This window comes from Anguilla rostrata, chromosome 10, assembly GCF_018555375.3.
Source record: "Anguilla rostrata isolate EN2019 chromosome 10, ASM1855537v3, whole genome shotgun sequence".
NCBI classification, from domain to species: domain Eukaryota; kingdom Metazoa; phylum Chordata; class Actinopteri; order Anguilliformes; family Anguillidae; genus Anguilla; species Anguilla rostrata.
In genome coordinates, this window is record NC_057942.1 from 41,234,151 (window position 1) to 41,240,212 (window position 6,062).

The window sequence follows — 6,062 nt, forward strand, 5'->3', positions numbered from 1 at the left end:
TGTCCTCCACTCAGTCACAGGTCACTGGACCAGCGGCATTCACAAAGTCACTCCTGCAGAGAAACTATCGACTCTGCGAAGTGAGGGCACTCCCAAAGGAAAACTCAGCCAGCTCTGAAATATAAGGTCGCAGGCAGCGGCCGCAATCAATGTCAGCACTACAGTATAAGAGCTATAAGCTGGAGCCGAGTCAAATACATATGTATACAATATCCTACTGTAAGTGTCAGGGCCATTTTTCCTTATTCATTATCTTACATCATGTATCTACCAACATTTGTAAATTGACTGAAAGCCTGTCTTTTTTTTTTATTTTTTAGAAATACTAAACACATTTATGAAAAGAGAACTTATCATTTCCTCCAGAAGCCCCAAAGCCCTCTTCCAATTACTGTTTAAATTTACCATCAAATTAAAAAATTCTTGAATACCTTTCTAACCGTCCATAATGACATGAGCCCTCGGTTTTACATTCCTGTTTCAAATTAATTTCAGACGCACCTACCATTTCATTAGACATTTCCCTTCAAAAAACATGATTTGTTTAAAAAAGTGAATATATTCTCCTCCAGGGTCATGACCAGAGAAGATACTTCACTCACAGATTAAAGATAAAATACTGAATAAAAGGATAAGAAACGTAACATCTCCCTTTTTCTAAAAAACAATTAGAGTCACAAAACCATATCAGGCTTGTCTGCCAAAGTGGTAAAAAAAGGGCGACCATCTTCCTTGTTTCTGGAGGCCCACCCTCATTCCTGTGGACGAGCTCCCGTTGCCAGGGCAGCGAACGGGGTGGGGGCATGTTTCCATAGCGTCCAACTGTGGGGTGTCGAGGCAGCACATGTGCTGCAGTAAGGGGCTTTGACACGCATGCAGCAAAGTCTGGTCCTCAACAAAAACCTACTGCCACTTCAACTTCAACTAGGATTGAGTTATTCTTGGGTAAATTCATAGGTAATAATTTAACTTTACAACTTTAACAGAAGTACAATATTGAAAAGGACATTACTTTCCTGAAGAGGCATGTCCTTCCGCCAAACACAATGCAAACCAGAGGTTTAATCTCACTGGAGGGATGTGACTTAAAAAACACCCTTCCCAGAATTCAATTTCAGTGTGAAGGGAAATGTAAACATAATTTATATTCTGCAGCAACAGCTCAGATAACCTGGGCAAACTGACAGACTATCCTTTAAAACCAATCAGATATTGCTTGCTGTGGCATTTTGCTCAATCATGACATTTGAAAAATGCCTTTTGAATCAGCATTTTAAGAATCAACTAAGAGTCTATTCATGGCAGTATATCTATGGTGCATATTCGCTGTGCTATGCTCAGTTCATAAACGCATATTCTGAAATACACAAGCAAGAACACACAACAGAGTTTTCATTCTTGAGAAAAACCATGTCTGGAACAAAATGACTGTTCTGAGCCAGAAGCACTATTTTCTCTTCTGACTGTTCTGAACAACAATGGCCTTAGATGACCACAGGAAAATGTGGGGGGAGTCAGGTGTTCACACGCAGGTGTCAACAGCCCCTGGAAAAGCACTGCAAGCTATAGCCTAAACCTCAAGAGAGTCCTACGAATGAATTTCACTTATACTAGGCTAAATCTTACATTGACTACCACAAAATTTTGAAACATTACTGAGATAAGTAATACCCAAAACGAAAACATGTAACAACAAATAATACCAAACACAGCCATTATTATGTTCACAACAAAAGTGTGATTACTTAGGCCTACTCTCATGCCCTTATGGGAGAATGTATAAAGGTTAAACAAAAACAGAACTAAAACAATAAAAGCTAAATAGTTCAGCACTAAAAGATGCCAAAACATGGACTATCCCTGTTGCATCACAATTTCCTGAGGCAAAACATCCAATCTCTTCTCTGCGACATGCAGCATGAGCCTACTGTACATTTTCTCAGGTCCATTACTGAAATAAGAAGTGGTTCTGTCAACCATTCCAAGATGGATGACAGAACTCCTTAGTTTAGTAATGGATCTGAGAAAATGTAGGCTGACCTCACAAGAAAATCAATGTTACAAAGGGCTGCTTTTTGGATTTCTTAGTGATTTAAAAAAATTTTTTTTTACTGCAAATGGTTTGAATATCAATTTTGAAATAGCAGTGCATAAACACTATTTAGTACACCTGGACTCATTATTCAGCTTACAGATGAGAGTGCATTCAGCACTGTGTCAAGGCCAGCCATTAATGCTGCAAGTGAGTGAAACATAGAAACGATTCCCTGTATTCAGGGCCAGTGGCATTAACGCAATTCTGCAAAATAAGCCGCCTACCTTTCTACGGCAAAGAGAGAAGGGTTCACGATTACAATTCGAAAAAATTCCGCAGCTGGGAGGGAAGTGCAGCTAATGCATTGCTTTAAGACCCCATACGCTGTAAAAGAAAGGAAACACCCTGACAAAAGTTGGAAGTTTCTAGTAAATCGATACAGATTAGCGAGAATGGCTTCTCTGCATGCAGTGTTCAGGAAATATGGATGACTGCTGATGCTGGCATGTAACTTCGCACCAGTAGTGCTTAGCTTTTTCAGGCTCCCGGTCCCCCTACTTACTCACTTTCAAACAGCTGTGTACTCCATCGCTGGCATCAGGGAAAAAGTTCGCAAAAAGTGGCAGTGCGCTGACTGCTCACCAGATGGAAGCAATCTAATGGGACCATTAGTGATGTCCCATTTGAATCTTTTGAACTGTCATGCAAAAAAAGGTATTCTACAGCAGAGAAAATAGCTATCCTAACCCAGCTACATGCTAAAAAAAAAACAACAACACACCGCCTACACCTGTGATGAACATGACGCAATATGCTAATGTAGCCACATCCTGCAAGGATAAACAAGTCAGGTTTCTGGACTGTCATCAATGTACGTCTTCTGTTCGCACGTCTAAATAAATAAATAAAAATAGCGATGCAAGCGTAAAAACCTCCACCACAAAAGAGGCCTGCTTTTCTGAGCGTCGTATGTGCGCAAGCACACAAATTGTAAATAACAGTACCATTGTATTCAATGGCAGTCCATCACCTAGACAGAACGTGTTCCATGAATGTAGCTGGCACGTGCGTTCTCCAAAGAAAGTGTACTTTATGTAGCTTCTGTGAAATGAGATAGGGACCACCCTCTCGATTCAAACCCTCCCTCCCTGGGTAACATCGTTGCTAGCGAAACACCATGCCACAGCTGGGGGTAGCCATGGCACCGGTGTGTTACTACTACTGAGAAACTCGCGCACACCACTCGATACCAATCGCGAAAAAGCCACTGATAAAGCGTGTAGGACGCGTACTACTTAGAATAGCATTTTCTGCGATGGGGTGGAAACAGATGAAGGAGGCTCTAAAAAAGGGAAAGTTATTAAACCCCATCTACTATTCCGCAATGTGGTCACAATATTGGACAGGTAGGCTTACAAAACACGCACATACACATGGGCACAGGCTATGTCTTCAGTCTGCATAACCCAAAATACTAAATTGAACATAATGAAACACAAGAGCCACTTAGTGCACTATAAATGAAAGCGCAGTAATGCATGCTATTCAATTAATTAAAAGGGTCTTTTAGCTGACAGATACTAACTGATACTCCAGACCCATGTGACAGCGGCTGTTTATTAACAAGCTGATATCATCGCTGATTTCACTTGTAGCCATACTAACATCGACAGCCCACACATCCTCAGTAAATAGTAGGTGAAAATTTAAGATGGAATTGTAACAGAATATTGTGTAATTAAGATGTATTTCATAATCCTGTTTCGATCAATAAGAAAAAAAAAACATAGTCTTACCTATATCAATTCGAGTCGCTCTGTTATTATTAGCCCTTCCAAGAGAGGTGAAAATGTATTTCTCACATTTGAAGGTAAATGAGCAGATTTCTGACAGACATGTACTGAATCGCAATGCAAAGACCGCCACTACGCTACAGTATTATAGTTGATGTCGTTAAAGGCGGCTAATCAGCCCTTAAGTAGATTGAATATTATAATGTCACGACCGCTGTTCCTTTTCAGTAGATGTGAACGGGGGAGAATTACATTAGAAAGGAGGGGACAAGTTGTTCCACGAAATCATACCTCCTGACAAGTCAAACAGCGCCTCCTGTGGTTCATACAAATGTCACATGCATAGGATGTCCGCTACACCTTATCCAGAGATAGGATAATAAAATATTTCTTATACACAGAATAGGCTATGGTACTTATTTGCTCACAAGGTACCTATGTACTTTGTTAATGTAAGTATACACCTTTTAATTAAAGTGTTGTTTTCTTTATGATTCATAATTAAGCTTTGAAGAAATATCTCTCGTTGTTTTTTCTCCTGCTTATTCTCAAACAATTCAATTATTTTTAAAACAGGTAATACGGCAAACTGTAAATACGGGTTACTGCTTGTTTTATCTTTTCTGGTATGAATGCATACATTCAAGTCCGTTTAGTTGGAGTCACAGTTATCAGATAGTTCAGCATACAAACGCAAGGTGGCAATGTTGACGCAGGGTAAAATAATTACAGTTCAGAACTATCATTTGCAACTACTGGGCTTTGCAAGAGCAGAGGTAAACGCGACCATACTGTTACACGTATTCTATGAAGTAAATAAGTCACGAACTAAATAAAATATGAAAATAGAACATGCACACATTTTAACAAATAGAAATGCACGCCTTGGCCCAGAGGACAAAACAGTGTACTGCATCGTAATAGCTGCCGAGCTGATTACGAATTTATTCCAATTCATTCAGCGTCAATAGTGCAGATGAGGTCACTTTGATCAAAAGTAAACAAATGAGTTACACAATTCCTTAGTGTATATTGCTCTTAGGATTTATCCCCCTCAAGTTACACACTCCTTACCTGCGGTAGTCAAAACAGAGGTTCTGATTGGTAGTTCATCTTTTAATTTGTTTGTAGGCTACACCTGTGGCGATGTTGGAAATTTATGTAGAAGACTCCCATCAGCATACAACACCATTTTACCGAAGAAGGCAATGTGCAGGAGCATTGGAGTGTTTTGCCTCATCTTAACTAAAGATGGTGAGCGCGGATCGTTTCTGAATGCAGTTTCATTGTTAATGTTCGGAATTGTTGCCGAGGGTGAAAATAAGCCGCAGTCTTCAATGCAATCAATAACCCAAGATTGGGCTTCCCAGAGATACAGCGGCACGGAATGAGAGGTAACGGAATAGTTTTTTTTCCGATTTTTTCGGCAATGTTGTTTTCGCAGGCTGTAATGAGTTCGACTGGAGTGCCGTCCGCGTTGTGCTGTGATTGATAAGGTAATTTCCAGGAGGTTGCACAGAGCACACAACAAGGGTGTAGAACTGCAGCCACAGTTTGCTATCCTGGCCACAGGCAGCGAAGGGCTCACCCTTGCTGGATTCCTAAAATCAAGGATGTAACAAGCAAATTCCTGAGCGTGACAAATACAGCCGTTCCTAATTTATTTTGTGCTCTTTCTGTGGATATTTGAACCCTGTGTATGTGAACAAGAGTCAGAGTATTCTGCAACCACAGAGGGAATCCTTTTATTGGGACCATTTCTGTACATCCTCTTTTATTTCGTGTTTACAAAATTTGCAATGCCCAATAGAATTTGTATGGCCACTCCAAGCACACGTGTTCACGGCAATGAATGAACTCTCACATATTGAGTGTTGTACCTTATCGGACTTGTATTTTGTAGTTGTTCCAATGACCTTCAGTATGCACTTATTGTACATTTGCTTTGCATGTGAACAAATTGTCCTCCTTTATATACATAATATAACTTTTAAGCTCTTCTCTGTCTTTGTAATGTTGTGAACTGTTTTTAAAATCTGTGTTTGTAGGATTGTTGAATTATGTGGATTTTGAATGCTGCACATGCATTGACCTGTGGGGACATTACAAATCTTATGAAAACTGAGACCATGCTGACTACCAACACGGGCAATGCGATGGCGAATCGTAGAACTCCTGGCCATGGCTGAAGACATCATTTTCTTTGGTGTTGTGGCTAACATCAACTGTAGTTA

The 6,062-nt window shown here is 40.1% G+C and overlaps 1 long non-coding RNA gene across 7 annotated transcripts in view; it reads left to right on the top strand.

The window, feature by feature from the left end:
* The first annotated feature begins 5,083 nt into the window (after positions 1 to 5,083).
* Positions 5,084 to 6,062, top strand: part of LOC135233551 (uncharacterized) — a 38,431-nt gene continuing 37,452 nt past the window's right edge. For all 7 annotated transcript variants that reach the window (XR_010323869.1, XR_010323868.1, XR_010323870.1 and 4 more), the window contains exon 1: positions 5,084 to 5,222. This is a non-coding gene — a long non-coding RNA (uncharacterized LOC135233551). The remainder of the gene's footprint in view (positions 5,223 to 6,062) is intronic.